The sequence below is a fragment of the Rhinopithecus bieti genome, unplaced genomic scaffold (assembly GCF_001698545.2).
Source record: "Rhinopithecus bieti isolate Rb0 unplaced genomic scaffold, ASM169854v2 scaffold_33303, whole genome shotgun sequence".
Taxonomy (NCBI): Eukaryota; Metazoa; Chordata; class Mammalia; order Primates; family Cercopithecidae; genus Rhinopithecus; species Rhinopithecus bieti.
Window position 1 is genome coordinate 647,869 of NW_016814421.1, and position 25,754 is coordinate 673,622.

General features: G+C 35.0%; 1 protein-coding gene across 15 annotated transcripts in view; it reads right to left on the reverse strand.

Annotated features, from left to right (window-relative positions):
* TCF4 (transcription factor 4) overlaps positions 1 to 25,754 on the reverse strand; it is a 371,585-nt gene that overhangs the window by 101,880 nt on the left and 243,951 nt on the right. The window lies entirely within an intron of this gene.

A 25,754-nucleotide genomic window follows, 5' to 3' on the forward strand; every position in this document is an offset into this window, starting at 1 on the left:
TGTTTCACAGACACAGTTTTCACATTAGTGTATAACTGGACAAGCTACCCAACCAGCAGTAGGTAACTTGGTTACCTACTTGGTACCACCCCTGCCCCCCCACACCCGGCCTTGTTATCACTGAAATGATGAGGAATGATGGTTAGCCACACTACACAGAAAGCCACCATCCCTCTCTGGTGCTTAGACAAAGCACTGTCGAGGACACTGGGGGTAGGCAATGAACCCAGTTGTTTTTTCTGCCACTTTTGGGGAAAAAAATTCTTACCAGCAAAACTGTCTAGAAGTGTTGACCACTTAAATGAAACTCACATGATTCTTATTTTCTTCTAGAATCTAAAGTTTACAGTTCTTTCGTAATTTTCCAAAAAGTCTTTGACAGATGTATTTGAAGTGAAGCAGAATCGACAACACACATCTACAGTTGTGTTGTTATAAGAAACTGGGAAATATTCGACCTAAAATCCCCAATGCACTGGTCTAGTATTACCTACAAGGTAGATGTTCAATAAAAACTTGCTGAATGAATAAGTGCATTAAAGAACAAGTAAATATTTGGAATCTACATCACTTGAATGAAGAGCTATATTCAACCATGTCATGAACAATTATTTAGTGATTCCCAACTTTGGGTTAAGCTCCATTTGGTGACATGCACAGGGTTCAGAGACATGTCAATTTTCTTCCTGCCGTTGAATTTGACCACATGGCTGAAGCGAGAAAATATGACTAAAGAATAATGTTTTAATTGTGAAATAGGGGCAATCGCACATACATTAAACAATTAAATAACAAACTATTACAGGATAAAGAGCTGAACTATCCACCCGACCACAGAGCTCATTAGAGTTTATTTCTGAATAATGACTATATTATATGGTTACTGCAAAGTCCAAATAAACCTAATAAACACCTACACACACACAAACTGCCCTGCATATTGCAGTATAAGGCAGGGAACTCAACAAATAGAAGCTGAATAAATGAATGAATGAATAATGGTCATATGGAAAGAATTCCCATTTTTCTCCCCCCAAATATAACTTGGTAGAACTTGAACAATTCCATGTTTCTGTTTAAGTCACTGAACACCAAAAGTTGTTTTTTGTTGTTGTTGTTGTTTCGTTGTTGTCTTTTTTTTTTCAGCATAACACCTGTTTATTTCTACAATGCTGATCTTTTTTGCCTAGCATGGCTAAATTAGCTAAACATCACACCCTAAGGAAAATAGTGATATTCATTAATATACAATGATTACATAACATAATGTGAACAAGCCAGCCTATAAATTAAATAACCACCTCAGGTAAACATCTACCCATCAAAAATATATTTGCTAATAAAACAACACTTAATACATCCACAGTACAGTGATACACAATTTAAAGAACATATAATAATTGCCTTCACTTATTTAATCTCCATAACTAGTACTCTGTGACAAGTATTATCATTCCCACTTTAAAGACAAAGAATTAAGGCTCAAAGATCCTTAGATGACATTTTATAGATCAAAAGCTACTAAGACACTGGAATCAGGGTGTGAGTAAAGTTATTAAATCAGAGTGCTTAAACTTGAGGGTCAGACACATCTTGATGAGTAACTTTGCTAGTCCCCAGCAGTGTGACTCTGGCCAAGCTATCTCACAGGTTTTGAGTGTTAGTTCCTTCATCTAGTTAATAACACAGCTTCTTTTGAGGCTTAAATAAGAAGACACCTAGTTCACAGTATCAGCAGCATGTTATAAAGGAGAGTGCATTTCCTTGTGTCTCCTCTGCTGTTTCCTCTATGCAAGAGTGCCTTAAAGAGCAGCAGCAAAAAAAAAAAAAAAAAAAAAAAAAATCTCCACCTAAAATAGACTTAGGTAACAGAAGTCTGCTAAAATGGATAAAAGAATTATAAAAATACAGCACCATGCTAAACTCTTTCCAATGGAGCAAAGATACTCAATCACAAATCTTTTTGGAGCACCCAACACGACTGGCCTGAGAATTATGTATGTACTTAAAAATATAATTTCTGCCGATGTGTTAGTATTCAAATCTATGTTCTCATCTTTAAACTTACAGGAATAGTAAATGTTGCCAAGCCAAGGAATAGGAGGTTACCCTTGTCCATTGAAAAAAGGAGTATAGTTTATTTAGAAGCTAAACTAATTGGTATTTTTGGCTCTCCAGTAGGAGTCACTATTAACAAAAAATTTAATTCAGAAGCTAAATTAAGGCTGATGTTTAGTTAGTAGATGAATATATATGGAATGTTATAAAAATTGTAACAAACGGTGATAGCTTAGACCCAACAAAGGATTAATGTTTCATATTCAACTTAAACTGCAATGACAAAAATCCCTAATAGGCATGAGTACAACTTCATAAAAGATCTAATTAACAGGAGGACACACACACACACACACACACACACACACACAAATTTATTCTGATGACCATAACTTGAGACAGCCTTGCAATTTAATAATGAACACCAACAAACCTCTTACATGTATATTCCCATATTTCTTTGTATTGAAATCTTAAGACTATGAAATAACTGTTTTCTTATTAAGCAATTAAGATTTTTACTTTTTCAATTGGGATCCTAACTATTTTAAACTTTTTTTCAATACACACACATCTGGAGAAAATATTTATCAGATAAACATACTTACTGGAAAAGTAGTAAATATACTTATCTGAAGTAAATCCATATTACACGAAGAAGTCAGATAAAGCACAAATCATCTCAATCTTTATAGTGGCATGAACTTATTTTCTTGGCATCATTTAGATATTAGCAGGCAAAACAGTTTTAACTCTTTATATGGTTCAAATATGGAAACATTTACTTTGGAAGATGCTTTTATCACAGAAAAGTATCAAAACATCAGCATAAACTGTGAAATCTAATTTTATTCGTGTCTTTATTAGTGGTTTCCTACGTTATCTTGGTTATTTTTATATGGCCTGGGTTCATATGTAGACATTCAAATGGTTTATCACATGATCAAATATTTATTTTCTGAGTGACTAGTCAGATAGCTTGCAGTCATATTGATTATAAAGTAATTCACATTGATTACTAAGGTAAGCAATGGGTTATTTTTTAACTAGATTTTTGATCTGTAAGTAAATATTTGACTTCTACCTTTCTGTGGCACTATTTCCCTTTAGAAGAAAGAAGAGACTTCTCATTTTGCTTTATGTGGCATTATAAAAACTCACACAGACATATATGGTTTGGAGACATAGCAGCATGCAAAACAGATGCAAAAACCAGGTTCTCAAATTTCAGTATACAGTGAAATCTGATCAGATTCATTTCCCCACTTTTCCACATATTTTCACACGCCTGAGGTAAAGAATTCAAAGAGTATGCCATTATCTACATGAACATAACATCTTCTACGAAATTCAACAAACCAGAGAGATAAAACGGCATTACCCTGCAAATAAGGTAAAATGTAGCTAATAGCATCATGTGATATGGTAAAGTGTAATACCAAAGTAGCATAGACCAGAATATATAGATTTTTAGGTTTAATTACACTGGAACTTACACACTTGACTCAAAGTGAAATTCACTTCTTCCTCAAATTTTTGCAAAGTAACTGCAAAAGTCATAAATTTACTACTAAATCTCTCAAATATTAAATGAAATTAGACAAAGATAGTATAATTGACACATCTGAACACTAGATGTGATTTTATTTAAGGAGAAAAGACTTCATTATGCCTCTTATTTTCCCCAGGTCGTCAATCTCTTTCCCTTGGGATAAGTGGAATGTTCTTTTAAAAAAAAAAAAAAAAAAAAAAAAAAAAAAAAAAAAAAAAAAAAAACCAAAAACCCTTACACTAACCCAGTGTAATCCATAGCCAGTCTCCAAGTTTGATACAAAAACAAACCATTTCTATTTTGGTACAATGAGGAAGCATCACACTGGACAATGTAAAAACAGAGATGGAGGAAGTTGACTCAGATTGCTGCACTTCCTAGATGAAGTCAGTTAGCGAACTTACCACAATCACCTGAGTCAAATGAAATTCAAGGACAATTGTTTTTTTCCGTCAAATTGGTACACGTGTAAAGGAATTCCCAAAAAGTTAGAGGGGAAATCCTGGTTATGTTTATTTGTCTGGATGAAGGATGACAGTTGAGAAACTTTTAACAAAAAATGGATTGATGAAGCTGACTGGAATCTCAGCACAGGATGTTCTCAATTTTAAAAAATTAGTGAATAAATATCAGGCTTCCCAATGCATTGCTCAGTAATCAGAGTGGAAATGTGATATCACAATGAAAATTATTTTCACTCTAAACGAACTAATTATCTAGGGTTTATTAAACCTCTTTGGGGGTGAAGATTCCAGCAATTTCCTGAGGTTTCTAACTGTTGATCACCTTTGTTGTTTGACATGATGGAGCAATAGAACAACTTGCTAGGCACAGAACAAACAATTGTCAAATACTTTAATGGCCATCTCTGACAAACGGAATGAAAAGAGTAGGTATAAAGGAAAAACGAAACATAAATTTTAAAGATGCAAGTGAATGACCATACAGTGAGAGCATCCAGTACATCCACCATTGAAGTGCCTTTTCAAGTTCATGTTTAGCAGATCTAAGTTCCCTCAAGGCCAATCGATAGCCTATAGCTTAAGCAGGTCAGTGGTCCATTCCTAAGCTAAATATGGTGTTCTTTAACTCAAAATAAACTTGAATTTTAACTACTGAGTTTTCAAAATAAGCACTCTCTTCATTCTGTTAATCAAAAGCATTTACCTACCCCACACATAAACACAGACAAGACCAGGAAGGAACAGGTGAGACAAGTTTTGCATCATCTTCTATTAAAAAACAAGCGCTTAGAGTAAATCCCATGAGTAATCTAAAATAAATTGTTTTAAAGAGATAACATGCAATTTTAAAAAACTCTGGGTTTTCATTAAATACAGTGAAAGAAATTCACAAGCTTTCATTGAGCATAAACAGTACTAAAATAAGAATGATTTGGGAAAAAATGATACTGATAAATTTTGGCTTTCAACATTAACAAAGCTGAATCAGGTATGGGTAATGAGTGTGAAAAAGTACTGTGGCAGTATTGGTCTTATTTCCTTCATTTATGGTTGGGCCAAAAATTGACATAAATGTCATCAACTAGCTTTACTGACAGCAGTGCCAAAGGCCAAATTATGGTGCCTACCAACCAAAGACATGAAAATTGTCTCTATTTGTTTGACAGGGGTATTTGTTTTCAACAATATCAGCACTTTGACCTCTTCAGGCATGACTATCAAATGCATTCTGAACATAAAACAACTTCAGCATTTCTAAATATTAGTCAAAATGACAAACAGGTCAACTCTCACCTTTCCCTCCTGTTGAAGATATCCTTTACTGCCAAGTGGGGCGTGTTCTCTAACATCTGTTCAGGAACTGAATGCCATGTTCTTTATGGGGTCTGGACCTCTACCTACTTAGTGCCATCATATAGTAACTATGTTGCGTATAAGGAAATGGTACAGAACATATGATAAAGACAAGAGTTCTTCAAGATATACCCATTTTGTACATGGGCTGTGACCTTCAAACTTGCCAGCAATGTTGAATTTTTTTTTTTTTTTGAGATGGAGTCTTACTCTGTTGCCAGACTGGAGTGCAGTGGTGTGATCTTGGCTCACTGCAACCTCTGCCTCATGGGTTCAAGCAATTCTCCTGCCTCAGCCTCCCGAGTAACTGGGACTACAGGTGTGTGCCACCATGCCCAGCTAATTTTTGTATTTTTAGTAGAGATGGGGTTTCGCTATGTTGGCCAGGATGGTCTCGATCTCTTGACCTCGTGATCTGCCCGCCTCAGCCTCCCAAAGTGCTGGGATTATAGGCATGAGCGGTGCACCGCGCCTGACCTGTTGGATATCTTTAATTAACTGCTCATATGTTCTGCAATAAACATATGTGTACTTTATTAAAAATCTAAATGTATTGTGTCCATTACATTTTCCTCTTTTTTTTTTTTCCTTTTTTCTCTTTTCTTTTTTCTTGAGACCAAGTCTTGCTCTGTCACCAGGCTGGAGTGCAGTGGTATGATCTTGGCTCACTGCAACCTCCATCTCCTGGGTTCAAGCAATTCTCTTGCCTCAGCCTCCTGAGTAGCTGGGATTACTGGCATGTGCCATCACGCCTGGCTAATTTTTGTATTTTGTATTCACATGTTGGCCAGGATGGTCTCAAACTCCTGACCTCATGATCCGCCCGCCTCGGCCTCCCAAGGTGCTAGAATTACAGGCGTGAGCAACCACGCCCGGCCGTCCATTACATTTTCTATGAGTTAAATATTTCTGGATTGAGTCATTATTAGTAGTACAATTATTAAACAAATGATTATACATTTTATGACAATCATTAAACATGAGAAACTTTTAAACATTAAACTATCTTTCTTTAAAGACTTACAATAGAGCTAAAGTTTCTGGTTTTCCAACATAGCATGTGGGGATAAGAACCAATCCCACCTCTCCTCTTGACCTCACCAGATAAGCAGTATAATGTGGAGGCCACAAATCAAGATGTTGGTTTAAGTTTCAGCTTCATTTCTAACTAGCTCTTTAAACCTGAGTAAGCTCTAGCTTTGTCTAAATCTGTTTCTTTATAAACCAATAATTTTCAAATAACTGTGTTAAATTGTGATCATATAAACTTTGTTCCAATCCCTAAATTCTGTGTTTATGTTTTTATCATAATGTAATATGGCAAATCAATCTCTGAGAAACGTAAAAACAATCAAAAGTTGTTTCTCTAGTTGACCAAGCAAAAGCTCCACACAGTCCCTGTGATTTTCAGGGAAGAGACAGACAGAAGCTGCTAGACAGAAGCTCAGTGGAGTATCTGTGGCCACTGTCTTAATCATGCCAGATCTGCAGCTCTCTGTCATCCAGAACCACGTTGTGTAGTCACTTCCAGATAAGGACTATATTCTAGAATATAAGATTCTCCAGCAAAGTTCAGTGTCTTGTTAAATAAACGAGTCATCTACCTTGCTGCTCCCAAACACCTTAAAGTCCTAAACAAAGATGGTAATTTAGCTTTCTTTGCCCTGTGCTCCAACAATACAATCTGCACACAATAGGAGCTCAATCACATTTTGCTCATCGACTGAATGAGGAACAAAAAGAGATTTATTTCCTTCCTTTCCACAACAACAGAAATCATCATGTCCACAGAGAAAAGAGTTTGTCAGAAAAACACATGATAGCCAGCTGTAACTTCCATTTGAGAATAAGTCTTCATGAAATGGGAAAATGAGCATATTACTAGACAACAATTTTCAATAGAGTTATATCTACTTTACACTGATAAAATGTGCACACAATTATGAGGAGATGTTCCCCTAGTTTCCAAATGTTCTAAATATTATTTTTGATTTCATGACCCTGGTCTGTACTTTATCTAGATTATAATCTGCTGAAGATCAGGGGTGAACCAAATTTTATTTGCTATCCTGGCAGAGAGTGTATTCAAAAACATACAAAATTCACAGAAGAAGGGGGCGTGAGGGATCTAATTTACCTTCCTTTCTCTTGTATAGTGTGGCTACTCTCTCAATATAATAACTAATAATGCCAATAACATGCTAAAGGCATAAAGATGGACACATCTATTGTCACTTTTGAGAGGTGATACTGTCACGCCACTTACTATGTCTGTGCAGACTTTTGCTTGTTTCACGTGTTCTTTAATTTTTTTTGGCAAGTCACCTTTACTTATTTAATCTATATTCTACTTTGAACATTCAATTATAAATATTTTCTTAGAGGGACACCATATTCTATGGTTAAATATTATTTCCTAATGACGTGGAAGAAAACAAAGGGAAGAAACCGGTGCTTTCCATGTCATTTCCACATGTTTAACTTTTTATTTGCTGTCCTTTCCAACACATTCCATTTATCTAGATTTGAGGCACTACAGAAAAAAAAAAAAACAACTTTAAAAAATTATTTTGTTGCATTGTTAACAGAAATATATGTTCATAACAAAGGACCTCAACAACAATTACAGTAAGCCAGGTGGCTGATTCCATCTTTATATCATATATTACACTGTTACCATGGACCACATGCTTACATAATTTAGGATGTACTTGTTATCACCGTATTTTTAAGAGTCATATAAGCTCTGTGTTTATTAGTCTGCAAGGAGAACCAGTGATACCAGACCCTTATAAAGCATTACAAAATGAACTCTGATTTGTACAACTACTTGTGGCCATACACATTTTGGTGCAAATCTTCCCAATGGCAGAAACATTGGCCATTGCTGTCCACCTTCCAGGAGGCCTGGCACTTAGTAGGTGTGCTATAAATATTTGTGAATTTTTCAGCCTCATACTTGAACTTTAAGCTGACTCAGTGCCAAGTGAGTACACCTACAACTTCTGACTGACGTCAGGGTTTCTTTCCCTTTGAGGAGATAGAGACTCCATTTGACAATATGGGAGGAATTACACTCTGTATCACCAGTTACTTCTGTGATGTATATATTTGATGAACAGAATTTTGTTGACTAGAATTCTAAGAGAAAGGCACTAAAATTTTATAAAGGCCAATTTGAAATAAACTTAAGATCTAAATACACAGAAGCCCATATCTTTTATGAAACAAGCCTAATAGGTCAAGTCTACCAAAAATTTACTAAATATATATGAACAATTAAATAAAACCTTTCAACATTCTTAATAAAGAAATATTTTGCCTGAAAGCATATATTAAAATAAGTTATCATTCTGGATGTTTTAACCTTTTTTTAAAGTTTCCTAACTCACTGATATCAAAGAGACACCTGGTAGCAATGCTATAGTTAAGTATTTGTCTGGGTTTCCTTCATAATTCCTAATTTTCAGATACTTGGAAGGAAATTGCCAGAATCTTAAATGTGCTATACAGAGTTGTCTGTAAAGATGCAAATATAATTTCCTATTCTCCTTAATATTCTTTTCTTTCTATAAAATTTCAAAACTGCTCAGTCATTTTGAATCATACAGTGCATAAAAATAGACTTTTAATACTTGAGATATTTTATCTCTATTGTCTATGGTATTTTCTCCCACCAGAACAAAACAAAACAAAAAACAGAAAAACAAATAACCCCTCAACTCACCTCTGCATTCCCCAATATACCTTAACTTCTTTGAATAAAATGCAGGTGCTTCATTTCAAATGGGGTCCAATGACTGACATGTAAAGCTAACATCTTAATAAGTGGCTATGATGCTTAACATGTTGGCATTCACAGCACTTCCACTTGCCCCATGTAAATAAAATTGGGCCATACCACCCTATTGTATATTACATCTAATCTGGATTCTGTAATCTCAATTGTGATTACCCCTTTTGTTGTTTTCAGGGCTGCAAGTTCACAGTGAAGTTGAAAGGCAAGCCGACATTTATTTTATAGTGAATATTGTTTTTGCTTTCTGTTGTTGAGTTTGAAGCACAGCTGTGCAAAGTAGTTTCAATGAACCAAGGGATGGTCCCAGAACAACCAGCTAAGAACTTTGCCCTGAGTTCACAAACTGTGGGCTACATGATAATTACATAAACTCCTCCAGAACTACGACCCCTTTCATGAATTTTTAGCTGGATCTGTGTCAAGTAGTATTGATTTATATTGATCTCAAGGGTATTTTTTTTTCTCTGATTTTTACCCAATTTACACAGCAAGGAACAAGGACTCAGCCTAATTTCATTTTCTATGCAGTAACTAGTGTGTTATTTGCATTCCATAAATGAAATGGAATGTAGGGACAGGGACTAAACTGCTAATTCAAATAAAACCATAATATTAAGAGCATTATCTTCTTATAAAAGAAACGCAGTTTTATTTAGTAAAAGCATTATTCTTAATAGTAAAAACATAAAACATCCTAAGCCATACTCTACATTGTCTTAAAATACCCTGAAATAACTTTTATAAATAACATGTAAGTCTTGTATTTATTCAATGTTCACAGTAACTGCACTCTTTAGGTATAGTCCAATAAATTACAGGAGAAAAAATTCTGCCATAGTTTCTCATCAAAATCTCCAATTGCATGATTCCAAGATAAAATGAACCTTAATTTAAAGCATTAAAACTCTAAGCTAAGAACCCCAGCTCAGAAAAGACATTCCTTTCAAAAAAAAAACAGCATAACCTCTTACCTACTTAAAATTAATTCTAAATAGAAGGCAGTGCCTTCACCTTTCTAGAAATGAGAGTATATGCTTCAAAATAATAATCTGAAAATAAAATAAGTGATACCAGTAATTTGGGTTGTCAAGTTGAATTAATAAATTATTACTGGGCCAACCTGGAACCAAAATTATCAATCATTCAAAATAATTCATAGTCTGTTCTAGGAAATATCTTAATCCTTGCTTACAGAAAAGTCACTACTCAGTAACACCTTTCTTCAGTAACTAAGAAGCTCAGAGGCACTCAGTTTCCACTGTCAAAGATACCCATTTAAATGGCTTAATATGCAAACATACCCTGACAAATTATTCAGATCTTACTTTTCAACTGTGAGAGCAAAGGAAATGTTTGGCAAATTGGTACTGCGTTTTAAATTTAATCATGAAATCAATTCCTGGGAATTGCAAATAACATCTTAGAAGTCAGTTGAGGACCAGATTTGGCCACTGAATGCTCTGTGACGCTCTTGCTGAAAGACAAGAACAGAACACACACATTCAAGCAGAAAGTGTGCCGGCCACAATCATGGGACTCACACCCAGGGAAACCTGTCCTTAATTTATCCCGTCGTGTGTAGATTTGGCAAGGATCTCCAGATATCATTTACATACCATATGCCCTGAATTACCTAGGCACAATGGTTGTAGATAAATATGTTTCAGGTCTGACTGTTTGCTTCCTTTTATAAGTTTTGCAGCTTTCATTTCATTTTTCACACTGCTAAATAATTTAATGTAATAGTGTGTGTTGTAAAAGAATGTTTTGCTAAATCAATAAATAGTTCATTGTGCCCTGTGATAAGAAAATAAATGCTCCTGAGGTAGGTGACCAGGAGATATTATTTCTCCTATGAAAGAATCAAAGAGAGGAAATCAGCTGTTCATGCTTTCAACTCATTTTAACCTTTGTCTTTTCACTAGGCATATCAATGCAGGCATTCAAAAATAAAGAAGACAGAAATCATACATTGTGACTTCTGTGAAACATACAGAACTGGTCAGCAAGTTTTCATGTCTAAAAAAGACCCCTGAAAATCTATTCTTGGTCATTCCTCTATTTGTTCTTCTTACAGTTTACAGACATTATAATTACTCAATGCCTTAGTTTCCCTTTCTTCCCAACAATGGTATTAATAAAAAATGTAGTCACATTTGTGTAGATTTTCAAATGACAGATTAATAAAATGTATACTTAAACTAAAAGATCAAAAGCCTAAAAAAAGGCTTGGAGCAGAACTACATACATATTTTTTGTTGTGTACTATAAATTTGACTATATAAACTTCCAATTAAAATGACATTCACACCATCATTTTGATAGAATTTTGCACAGTAGGAATACTCATTAATGCAGGGTAATAATGTGATAAGCAGCTTGGACATCAAAATAGTAAAAAGGAAAAAAAAAAGCCAATTGGTCTACTTTTTACATGAGTAAGATAAAACTTAAAATATTAAATGCCCGAAGAAATTTAAGGAAACATATTGGCATTTTAAAATTATGTAAAATTAAGAGCATCTATTCTCTTGTCAGTTTCAACTTCAGAGTTCTCAGTTCTAATAAAAAAATCACATTTCCATCCAATGTTTGATCATGATACATTAAATGCACTTCAATATTCAAAATGAAATTAAATACAATTTAAATACTTTTACCTATCCTACAATTACCCTCCTAAATAGAGTATATGTTTGTGTATACACTTTTTTTTTTACTACTTATATGAAGTATCTGAAATATTTCAATTTTCTTCAGCATTGGTAAAAGAAAGGCAAAAGTCCATCAGCTACAAAGCATGTGCACATGGGTCATTTTATGATCTTTAACTAGAAAATACAAAACGATCATATAATTATGTGTTGTATGTTAAAATAAATGGCAAACGAGGTGTGTCCATATACTAGAAGAGAAATAAATAAAAGGCAATCGAGTAATTTCGGAATATTATCAAACAATTTTGCTTTCTTTAGGGGGCAAGAAAAAGAAAGCTACCATTTGAAGGCCAGCAATGAAAGGGTTAACAGACATATGCTGTATAATTAGGAGATGCATTAATGATTATGAATAGTAAATGATTTGGTGCAAAGAAAAAAATTTTAGTCAAAGGGACATGTACCTATCTTACATGTTTATTAGTTAACTGTATATAACTGGAAAACTCTGCTATTAAGAATCTTGCATTATTGGTGTAAATACTTCCAAGGGTACATCAAATTGTAATCTTTCATACGACATCCATCAAACCAGGCTGGAGATTTTGACAAACATTAAACACAGTAAGGAGGCAATTATGTATGCATGATTTAATCTGCAACTAATTAATATGCAAATTTATTCATATGTTAGTTACTAAATTAAAAATGCAAAGAAGCCCTTATGGTGATTCTCGAAATTTTGCACAAACAGAACATTTAAAATGTAAGAAAAATGAAGTTTTTTAGAAAACTATAACACACTTTTAGTGTCTCCAGAACCTGTTGCATTAAGAAGACTCAAAAATATGTGTTTAAATACTAGATAATAATTTAAAAGGTGTGCTAATTTTATGTGAGAATGTGGGAACAGAAAGGTTAATCAGAATTCTCTCTCTCGAACTCTTAGGAGATATACTCTAATTACCAGACAAATGGTATTCTATTTCTAAGCTTCCTTCCCTGCTTTTGGGCTGTCAGAAGTTGGTCATCTTGCTGATATCTTACATAAATGGTTAGGAGTTTTGAGGGGAATAAATAGTATTTGAAAGCAACCAGATATAATGAAAATTTAGGGTAACTTTGAGATCATTTGGTGTTCACTAAACATACAATTCGCTCAAGATGGCAACTCACTCTTTTCGCCTTTGGGGAACAGCTCTTTGCAAACAGAGAAATGGGAGGAAAATCTTGAGAGAGGCTAGAAATTCTCCCAAACTCTCTTCCAAACGAATCTTCAAAGAAAATAATGTGGCTAACCAAAAAGCAACAACCTCCCAAAAAAGCAGAAGGTAATTTTATCTGAATTCAATCTGGCTATTTTAGTCCTACATTTTCCAGACAGTCCAAAATTGATTTGAATCTTTTATGTGAGATGAGGGGTGTGGAGTGGTGATAATTTAAAAATATCTTTGGGTGTCTGTATACAAGGGAGTATCCATTCAAGTGCACTACATATTATTCTTTGGTATTATTGCCTTATGCAAGAACCTGATTCCTCTGTGACTGCCTAGTGATCAGCAGTGAGATTCTGTATGGATCACCTCTCATCTGATTACCTTTTTCATCCAATGTCCGATGGCCATGTACATATGCACAAAGCTCCTGGAGCTGGCTCTTGGAACAGCTGTACTGGCCTCAAGAAATCAACACAAGTCAACTGTATGAGGAAGGACAATAACAGCGTCTACGGCTCTTCCTAGGGCACTGAACTCTCACCCATGTTAAAAAAAAAAAAAGCACCATCGGTCTCGCTGCTGCCAAGTGACACACAAAAAGGAAGTTAACCATTGGCTGTGACTTGCATTCACAGTCTGACTCTGATTTCCCTGCTTCCCTTAGCCCATTCTGATGCCAAGCGGACTACAGCTTGCCCATTTCATTTCGACCACGGCAGCCAAAAAAAGCACTGCCCCACCGTGCGACGACAAGCAGTCTGTTTTGATATTAGTACCTCAGTATGTGATATAAGAGAGTCAGATGTCCTCAAACTACGTGCCCTCCCCCGAGGGACTCTGTCCTGGCCCTCCTTGGCCAGAGAGATGGCAAGTGTGCCACAAATCCTTAGCTTTGAAAGCACAGGGGACGGAGAGGCACTATCCTCAGGCTCAGACAGAAATGGCCATGAGTGCCTCTTCTTCCGGGGAGAGGATTCAGGCCCTCCAATTCCACACTCGAGTCTAACTGGAAATATTAATTCAGATTCTATTCACTCCCTGCCAGCGTACAGAGCACAAACTGAATTACATAAGAAAGAGAGTCATTTTCTTATACAATTAAATTGTAGTAAATGCTAGTAAGTAAACATCAGGTTTCCTTCTTTTTCTTTCATGAAAGACGGGAATATATGGGGTTCCCGAAAATTGATTTTTTCATTGATTCTTAGGGAGGAAGATGAGAGTGAAGTATTCTCCCCCGCAAAACAAATTCTGATTTATTTGCTAAATGTACGGAATCTGACTCTAACCTGGTTTAACCTCTGAATGTGCCTTGTAATGTTCTAGTTCTCTCCAGCACTAATAGATCATGCTTTTTATAATTCCAACGAGGCATCGTCAGGCGAGGACTGCAACTGCTGGGCATTTCAAAAGTCTGAGAGTACCCCAGGCATCTTTAATTTTACAGGTGACTCAATTTTGTTGTGACCAGAACTGAACATAAAGCTTTTAAAAGCTTAAATGTACACATTTATGCATTCATTACACAGTGTTAAATCTAATTTGTTCTTTTTACTGTCACAGGAAGCACATGTTTAAAGCAATCTGTTTCCTCATGTGAATGCTTTCCTGTCTGTTTAAAAAAAATTGCGACACACTTTACCCTGAGTAACCAAGAGGTGATCATAAATATCCCTAAATAGCATTAAACAGATATGAAAGACATTAACACTTTCAGAATGCCAAAGTAGTATTAAAAAAAAATTCTAACAGATGCTCCTAGGTCAAAAAGTGAAATGTGTGTTTCCTGAAAAAACACTCTCATCAGAATCATAAATGAACTGTGAGTGGAGAAGTGAGGTGTTGCTGAACAAACCAGGATCCTTTTGGTGAGGAACACGGCAATCCACTGCCAACGTGTACTTGCCATAAAAAGCCAAATCGAAATGGAAGTTTGATGAAAACCAATATCCTTTGTAACCCACAAGGTGGCAATGACTACAAATGAGGGGTGGCTAAATCGGATCTATCTGCTTTCCCGAGAAAGACTATCTGTGAACTGAAGCATCAGTCCCTGTTCAGGGTGGGGGTGGGGAGGTACCCAGAAGAAGCTCAGGGCTCACCAGCCAACAGGGACCTTTCCCGAGGAATCTAACTCGGTGCCTGGTTTTTCTGCAAATTAAAATTGGCTGGGAAAAGACATTCATTGTGGAATGTGGAGACCATGCTTCCGCTCACACCTCCCCTCCCTACTTTCAGCAGATGTTTTTTTCTTTAAATGCAAGAAGAGTTAACTAAATCAGCCTTTATAAAAAAAAAAAAAATGTCTTAAGTTTCTCATAGCCAATTATCAAAAATACCTTTTCTTTTGTGAATTCAACAGGGGCAGTGAGAAAAGATACATTATAATGTGTCAAAGGCTAGAATCCAGCCATTCTTTGTCTTTACCTTAAAACATTTGTACAAATATTCCTGCTTAATGTTAGAAATCTACCTAAGCAGTCCTAAACAAACTGAACTCTGTTTACTTTATGAGATAAACAGACTGCCATACAGGTCTACCTAGTCCACACGTCTTCATCTTGCCAGGCAAAGTTAATCCTTAGGCCTAACCTTCAGTTTTGTGGGGGAAACTATAGCCAGCCCCACCAAGAGGCTGTGCATCACTCAGGCAGACCCGTTCCCGGCCCATTATAGAATACCACTGACACAAAACAAAAGAAAGCATGTATCTCCTTATCACTTAGAGGCAAGGCTGATTTAGGCATAAACAAATTATTGGTCAAGGGAACCACATTATAAGCAGCTCCAGGCATCATAGCTGATGTACCAGTCCAAAAGAGAAAAGATAGAGAAAATATTTCCAACATAAACTTTGCAGAGCACTATGTCTAATGATTAAAAGGGCTGACTACGTGTCTTGGTTTGATAAAGATGGGTTTGCAGAGCCTACGCAACACAGGGAGACCCTGTCTCTACCAAAAAAAAAAAAAAAAAAAATTTAGCCGGGTGTGGTGGTGTGAACCTCAGCTACTCAGGAGCCTGAGGTGGGAGGACCGCTTGAGCCTGGGAGTTTGAGGCTGCAGTGAACTATGCATCACTTCCAGCCTGGGTGACAGAGCAAGACCCCATTGCAAAAAAACAAAAAACAAAAAACAGCAATATTACATAATTTCAGAAAAAGCAAGGGACCTCTGTTAGGTAAAATTATTTTGCACATAGTTGAAACCCTGGTCTTAGTTTCTATCTACTGCTAACTACTCCTAAGTAGGCTGCCAAGTTAGATTTGTTTCTCAAATGCCAAAAGAAAGGTAGTTACCTTGTTACTGATAACAGCATAACAGTGCTTTTTATTATATGTAACAATAGAATGTAACATTCAAAGATATTACATAAATGCATTAAAACCCCAATGAGTACTTATTTTACAAATAGGAAGTGACATAGCCCCCTAAAAACCCAGTTGATCAGATTTCATACTCTAACCACTACATTATACTGTCTTTGTTTACACAAATGCTATCCTGGACTGCCTGGCATACTGATTTGCTTGGGCAGAAGTTATAGGATATGACTATATAGAGATACTGATGATTATCCTACAGTGAAATGAAACTTCTTAATATTAATTTATTGTAAATAGTCAAACACTTGCTAAGTTAACGATGACCTTGCTGAAGAGAGCTTTTTGGTCTACAGAGTGTCTGAAACGCTATAGGCAGCATAGACAGCATTATGGTTAAGAACCCTGAAACTTTAGAGACAGACTGCCTAGGTCTCACTCCCAGCTCTGCCACTTACTATGTGTGACCGCAGACATGTTTCTTCACCTCTCTGGGTCTCATTTTTAAGTCTCTTGAATAAACAGTAGTACCCATCTCACAGGATTTTTATAGGAATAAATGATTTAATAGATGCAAATGATTTAATAGTATACCACTCAGAACATGGAGTAAGTACATGGAATAACTACTCTGGCATGGAATAAGTACTTTGATAAAGGTTTATTATTAGTATATTGACACCATCTTATTATGCAGACACTATTTATACCTGTTTCGTAGACAGAGAAACAGGTTTGTGACCTAACCAAGGCCACTGAGTAAGTAGAGGCTGTCAGACATTAAATTAGAAAGGTCTTTTTATGTCCAGTGCAGTGTTTATTCTAACCTACTACACCACTTTTACTACTATAACCATTCACTGGAAACATATTTCAGGGTAATACACAAAAGTAAAGCAGTGAGTCTGGCTTCTATAGGACAAAAAAGATGTATCTAAAACATGTCCCTCACCCGCTTCAAGTTGGTGACAAGCTAGTGAGTGAGGGCAATCCGCTTAAGGGACAAAAGTCCATGTGTTATACTGTGTGGGTTATTTTATTTTTCAAATGCATGACTTTCTTAAAAGGCTACATGGTACACTCTTTAAAATGCTAAGGTTATTCCTACAAATTGTGATGCAAGTGACACAAGACTGCAAACTTCATTAAACGTGAAGAATCTTAGTTGTAAAGCTCCACGATTTAAATAAGAATACACAGAAGAAAAAGACATGTTCCATGTTACATGGTGTGTCTAGTTTTTAGCTGCAATGAAAAATACGCTTTGAATAAGTATAAATGGAGAAAGGAATGAATGAATTAATGAACCTGCTTTTTTCCCCTTCTACCTGGGCACTCCCAGCTTGTTACTGTCGGGTTTCACTTATATCAACACTGGGTGAAGTTACTGATATACTTACTAAAGGGAAAATGAAATGCATTTATTTGTAAAATAATTACTGACTGCAGTTTGAATTTTGTAATCCCAACTATATCTGTTCATAATAAATATGTTTAATTCCGTTTTCTTTGCCGTTATCAATTAAGCCACAGATTATATATGCCAACGTCTTATATATCTCTAAAAATAAAATGCATATTAACACACTATATTAGGGAACCCAAGGTTCTTGCAATGCAATTTCACTCCTGAATCATATGCCTGAGTATTAAATGGCAGAATTTCGAATTTATTTTATATAACAATACTTTCAAATCGTACAATAGATACAGAAAAGTGCTTTTCTACTTGACCAAATGGTTTAAAAAATTTAAACTCAACAAGTCTAAATCATCAGGCCATAAACATTCTCCTAATAAATCTCAGCTTTAGCACAGTAATACAAAATGACCTAAACACTGCTGCCTCCTTAGACAATTGTTTTTCTCATCCTTTAATGTCTTGAGTTATTAAACTTTCTTAAGCTAGAGCCCGTTTTTATACTCCACTTATTATTGAATTATTTTGTACTTCAAGTTCGTTTCATAGAAAGCAAGCCAGAAAATATTATTGTACCGTGTGAACATGCCTGAGCACCTGTGAAACAACCCAATTCTCGAAACAGGGTTACTGGAAAACATTAATGCTAAGAATCTGCCACCTACTTGAAACTGCTTTCTCACAGCAGCTAATGATATAATGATATACTGTGCCAATCGGTAGAATGAAAGCCATTACAATATTATTATAAGCAGAATTCAGGAGGCATATTTAGAATGATATGGGCTGTGGAGGGAGGAGGCTCCTGTAGACACTTAGGTATTCTTTCTCAGATGTCATCAAAATAATTGTTCCAAAGTAGCATTTTCCTAAAATCCCTAATGGTAACAGCAAGTGGTAACAGTGACACTTTTTGTATGTGTGTGTGAGGAATGATACCAGTTTTCATGATTAAATGTACTTGCAAAGGTCATTTTTATGAGAAAATAAAAGTCCTTCTAATATGGCTCCATGTTTCACAAAGGAAATGCCCTTTAATCACTGCCAACATATGGCAACACACTGAGAAATTTTCTTTACAGTTTGCTATGAAGAGAGCTTCACTACGGAATGTTCCTATTTCCTGCTCTACGGAATAATCAAAATAAATTTAGTGAAATTTGACACACACACAGTTCCTCTTCTTATTACTCTGGAAGTAAGCACTTATATATCAAGTTTCATCCCTAGTGGCTTATTTATGATTAATTCCTCAGATGACAAAGTCAGACAACAGTGGGTGTCACTAAATCACATAAGTAGAATTCTTAAAATGTTCCTTCCAAAATATAACTTGAGCATTCTTTCAGAGGTAAAATCTATCCATCTCACCAAATCATAAAGCATCTTTCTTTTCAACCCTGAAATTTTACAAAATGCGGAAACTTCTGCACTACCTTAACTTCTCTGAAGAGGGAGTATATGCTCAAGTAAAGCATCAAACTCCTCAAATAGCCTTACACCTATGCAGCAGCTGCAACTTAAAAAAGAATCACTCACGTGTTGCTGTTTTCAGATACAAAAATAATTAAGTATTTAAAACCACAAGTTTTGCACCACATTTTATAAAAGCTCCTATTCTTTTAAAAGAAGCGCATTCATACACATGGGTGCACACACAAACGTGCACACATACATCCTGGGATAGTCGAAATTGATCAAGGCTGAAAATCCTGTGCTATTGCTTTGAGATGCAATTTTATGTTCAGTTTAATAATTCAGTGCAATTTATGTAAAATTCAAACAAAACCAAGACAAAGCAGGTGTCTGTCAACAGCCTGACCAAGTATGGATTTTGCCTTAAGAAAATACAACTTTGCCAATTCTCGAAGAGACTCCTTATTCTTTTAGGATTACTGCCACATCTTCTAAGAGAATCTTATTTAGCCCTCCAATTCCTGGTTCATTACTTTCAATGAAAAACTTTAGAATTATTCGAAACCAATAAAACATAGAAAATGCAGAAATTGTCAGTGATCTGGAAAAAAGGAGAACATTTTGCTATGTTAGCAAATAAAACTTTCAATCAATTAAATTTTAAAAGTTAAAAAATGGTATTCAATCAAATTATCAAGGCATCTGTCTATATTATTTCATAAATATAAATTTACAGTTAAGCTGGATACTACAGAAAAAGGTTTTATTTTCAAAATACATGCAAGCCCTGTTATAATTCTCTCTGGGTTAAGCAGCCCTGCAGTGGTTTCCTACATTTCTCAGTAATTTAAACCACTCTCGAGTCCAAAACTTCACACCAAAATATACTCTTCAGTGAAAATGATAAAGTTCAAAATAGCAGTTCCCAGAAATGTATTTATCTTTTCTCAACAAGTCCAGTTTTACACTAAATACTATTATTCCAGCTGCTAACATCGTAACGAAAGTCCTGATAAATCTTAGCATGCAAAATAGTATTTTGAATACTTGATTAAAAATAAAAACTCATTGGGGAGCAGGAAGATACATCAGGCACCACTCCTCAGAAGAGCTCACTGAGTAGAAAAATGAGGCCCTGCTGGCCAGGAAGGCCTCTTTCTTGTGGAAGGAAAGAACTGGTGGTGTTTCGTTTGAGTGTTTGGGGCATGTAGCGTTTTCGTTTGTAAAATAAAACAAGAACAGCTCAAAATACACAAACTTTTCATCCACAGTTAACTTTGGTACTTGTCTTCTCCTTTATGTTTCTTCTCTCTTTCTATCTAAAATACGCACACCAGTAGCCTTCTTTTTTAAAGGGCACAGGATTGGGCTTCAAGGCAGAGAAGAGGAGGATAGTGGATGAAGGAGCTCATTATTCCAAAATTCCAAACAGAAATTCAGAAATCCTTGAGCAAACTTCTGGGATATTAGAATGCCTAATGGTATATACATTGAGTATTTGCAAGCGTCTTGTGTGCTTTCTAAAAATTTTTTAATGGAGTAAGAGCCTCCAATGAAAACAAATAAAGAGAGTCTCCTATATTTTTTCATATACCAGCAATTCATAAAAATCATAACCTCTATAGTCTCAATGTGCAATAGAGAAGATTGGTTTTCACGAAAAAAACAAAACAAAACAAAACAAAAAACGCACATGCTGAACTAGAAGTCTTTGGTTTAGCAAATTCAGCATTAACTGCACACACACAAAAATACTTTCTTTGTCATGAATATTTTCTCAGCTTTCACTGTTGCCCATTGTCATGTTATACATGCCATGTAAATTGTGTGAATAGTTTTGTCCTATTTGAGATGGCTTAATTGTGCCACTCTTAACCTCCTTCTTGCCTAAACATTAATTAATAAGCACAATTTTAATATCCAAACCTCACATTCCAATATCTTTAATTAGAAAATGGGTACACTAAGTGTAAAAGTGAATACTAAGAGCTATCTTAATATTTTAAACACTTGCAGTTATACTTCTTCACAAAGTATCTATCTCTGCAGGGATGAACCTTGAAGAGCTTCCTCCTTTTACATCTTATCACACAATCAGCTACTTCTAGACTTTCCTAAAAAGGATAGAGCCCAGATGGCTGATATTTAGTTCCCTTGTGATAGATATTATATTTCAATAAAACTTTCATCTTAAAGAAAATTGTATTATTACTTGTTAAAATTTGTTGACATGAAAAAGCATTGTTCCGATTTCCCTATGATCAGTTTCAAAAGTGATGTAGGAATTTATATATTTCTGAGTTCAGTACTGATTTTTAAAATCATACATAATTTCCAGGCCACTGATAAGGAAAAAACAATTTACCAATATCTCTTTTAAATTGTTTGTGATTTCTTCAAGCACCTGGGAAAAAGGGGGTTTTCCCTAAATAGCTCAAGATATGGATTCAACATCATGTTTGAAATCTTCAAATATGAAAGTTTTTATATAACACAAAATACGTAGGACATTTAAGGCCATTAGCATTACTCATTTTTCTTGATACCCCTAATAATCACTTCTGTAAAGGAAACTCTAATCCAGACTTAAATATTTCATTTTATTTAAGAATTCTTTCCTTATGAAAATTGGTGAACCTAGTATCCAATACACATTGTTTTTATTTTTCAAACCCACCTATCGATTAACTTATGTCACAAATATTCTTGAAGCGTCCAAATCTTATTTTAGAATCTTTATAATAGCAGAAATTATTTATCTTAGGATCCATGTGTCCCAAATCATCTCTGACCACTTAAAGTTTGCCAGGTCTTCCTAAGTTTTAAAACAAAAAACACACACAAAACCCCTCTGTAATTTAACGTGGAAAAAAGACTTTACTGAAAAGTACAGTTTTAGGAAAGATCACCAGAGAGGAGAGGTCATAAACTATTTCTAAGGATAAAACATTCTGTTTCCAGAAAAATCTGATGTTCAGGAGATTCCAACTGGGGTCATGGTGAGACCATCATTAAAGTTTCAAATCAGATTACAAGTGGAGACAAATTCCACCAAAGTTTGAAGTAGAAAGTTTGTAGTTGTTAACAGTTTCTGATAAAATGTATATAATTCTGAAATACTTCAAATTCTAAGATAAAAGTTTTACACGTTTACATGTTGATGGGCAGAATAAAGTTTCCAAAAGATAATGCCTTTGTTTTGTGTGTTTGATGAAAGTATCTTCAAACAGCACAATGTAAAATTGTTTGCTACTTTCTAGATTTTAGTACTTTCATGTCAATTTCTTTCAAGAATCATGAATCCTTTTTTTCCAAAACTTTAATTTACTATAGTCCTTTTTTCTTTGTACGAATTCATGATTAAATGTGTATGATTATCAGGCTATATAAAACAAATTTATTGAAATGAGCAGTAAAGTTGCAAAATATTGAGTTTAAGATGAAATATGGTTTGAAACGGAAAACCAAAATGTAGAAATCTAGCAAAACAAGATGTTCTCATGTAGATTCAAGAGCTTAGACATGCAAAATAAATTCTGACATCAACAAAGACAACACTTCATTACTAAGGTCTTCGCAAAAAATGAGGGCTACGAGAAATTGGGATGTGACTAAAAAGAGCAACATACTAAAATATGAACCGAAAAGATAAAAATGTACTGCGGTAATAAGCAGAGCTCTCGTGGGCAATTAGATAGCTGTCTTTCACACAGGCTTTCCTTTAAAAAAAATAATCTCCCTAGCAAGTACTGGTCTATGTGCACTAGAGGGACAGTCTTCCCCCCTACACACTGTGCTTGTCCTGTAGACCCTGCCTGGTGGGTCTTCTGTTATCCCATCATCGTGTCATCCTTCCACAGTGATGTAAGGTCTCTAGATGCAGCACACAGTACAAACACACATTCGTGGATCCTGCCAGATCCATGGCATGATGTCGGGCCAGGCCTATGTTTTCTCTCTCCCACAGATGCTGCAGTGCTTTCAAAACAGGGCCAGGCAATCCCCTCTCTCTCTTGATATCCTGGGAGGAAGAGCCAGCCTAATGGGAGCAGAAGAAGTCCAGTCTCCGTACCACAGGCGTGTCACAAATAATACCTGATGATGCAGTGTCACCATTTAAGTTTTCTTCCTTTTATCATAAGGGAAAGAGAGGGCCCATTTCAAAATGGGGGGGAAAGTGAGTTGCCACAACAGATTGTGACAGATTTATTACTATTTGTCATGGTAAATATGTATCAAAGAAAACATATAAGTGTCTTTATGTAGTCATAATCACTCCAAAGGAAAACTTTTATTATCTCTAATCTTTTAGTATCTGTTATACAAATATACATACTGAAACAAATTTAAGAAGTATCTCTTATCAAATAGTCATAATTTTATTTGAGCTTTAAAAAAAAAAGCGTGGTAGAGGTCTAAAAATATAGAAATACAGATCTGCTAGGGGAAAGGTCTGACCGTGTCTACTGCAGACCTTTTTTGGAATCAAGTTAAAATAAATATTTTGTGTGGTGGTAAGCCATGTGGATCTTGCTGTAAGTAATAAGCAATTGATATTTACAACAAAGCTTACATAAACTAAGTTAAATTGCCATGAAAATAGAGCTGATTTTTTTTAGGTAATGAGTAAATGGATGATTAAATTATAAAATTACCTAAACATGTTCTTCTTGCTCAAAAATTAGGGTTAAAATTTCATTTTAATTGTATTTTCTTCCTCATATTTCAGAAAAAAAGGCTATTCATCAAAATGTTTCATAAGGACCATGAAAACATTTAGTCAAGATAAAACTCTTAAGAAGAGTAAATCCTAAACTGACCAATAAAACCAAAATTAAATAGAATAAAACTAAATTCCTAATTCCCAAGTTTTGTTTATTGGGAAATAAAGGAAAAATATTTTTATATTTCTGAACGTATCACAACCTAGCAGCAACACCTAAATTGTCTTAACAGCAAAGAAAACACTCTACCAGTAAAATTTTCTAAAGGGGCCAGTTAGCTATAGGGAAATACTTAAAAATTTACAACGAATTATGAAAATTGCTGTTGACAATGATTAAGCATATACATGCCATCCGATGCCACACCAATGCACTCCTTAGAAATTGTCTAGATTTCTGCCTAATCTTAGCATTGGATAAAACAAGTTAATTTTAATACGAGGTATAAAGAGGGTAGGATAGCTTTAAGTCTTTTATGGCTTTTATAGGATAGTTATTCCATTGTGTCAGAACATTCAAAGGTCCACTAAATGCATTTAATATTGTCCATATTAAGTTCAGGCATGTTTAAAATGTAAACAGCTGTTAGGACTATATCATTTGAAGTTGTCATAAAACCTATTAAAAGCTAAAGTTTCATCAACATTAAATCCACCCCTGACTTCAAGCTTAAAATATGCGATAAAATCCTTTGGGTATATTAGTCAATTTCAATACAACACAGAAATTCAAAGAATAAACAACTGAGTACAATTTTAAGTGACTTATTGATAGTTGAAAGTGACTATACACCATTGGCAATCTTATTTACACAATATTTTTCTATATTTATGAATAATTTTGTGATGCTTCTTCAACATCACCAACTCTATGATAATCAGCACACAAAATTTACTCTTTTTCCTGATAAGACTTATTCTGATACATTCATTTAATAATTGTTCGGATGAGCTGAACTGAAATCAAGTCAAATACACAGGTGTTTGGGTTAATCTAATCTTAGCACACTTGCAAAACCTATTATTCTTCTAATACATCAAAAAGGAAATGAAACTAATATGCAAGCATTGATTGGTAATATACTTTAAGAAATCTAAATATGATTTTATATTAAAGTATAAAAACATAATAAAGTTCATTAGCATTCTTTTCAAAGAATACTAGTACTCTACAGAATTAAATTAAAACTTTGTATCACAGGAAGGAAGAATGAAAAAAAGGAGGAAGGATAAAGAAACAGAGAAAGAAGAGAGGAAACTATGTTTTCATTTTATGTAAGGAGAAAATTACCAGAAATGGACTAGTCCTAAACAAAATTAAATACAATTATCTAGGAACGTAAGAATTCAAAATATGATATCATGTATTAAGTTGTGATCACAACCAGCTTTTGCTGTGCTGGGGAGCTGGGGGCGGGTGGGGGGTATTAGCAACTTCTGCATGGAGCTCCAGCTATTAAAAAGACCCAGAATGCTCTTGGTTACAGCTGACTTCTTCTAGTTGTCACCTGGTAGTAAAGACACAAATGGCTACTGATGCAGCTACCTTTGCAGCCTTTATTCAGCAACCTCTCCAGAAAATAGAGACATTCTTCCTGCACTCTGGGCTGAAACCCATGTAAATTTTTCCTAAATCCTCTCCACAAATCTCCTTTCGCATGCAAATCCATAAATCATCATAATACTGACAAAGAATTTAACCAACACATGAAACTAATACTCATTCTCTTGAAAGCCCTGTACAGGTAAAACTCCTCAAACTTCAGGCACCTT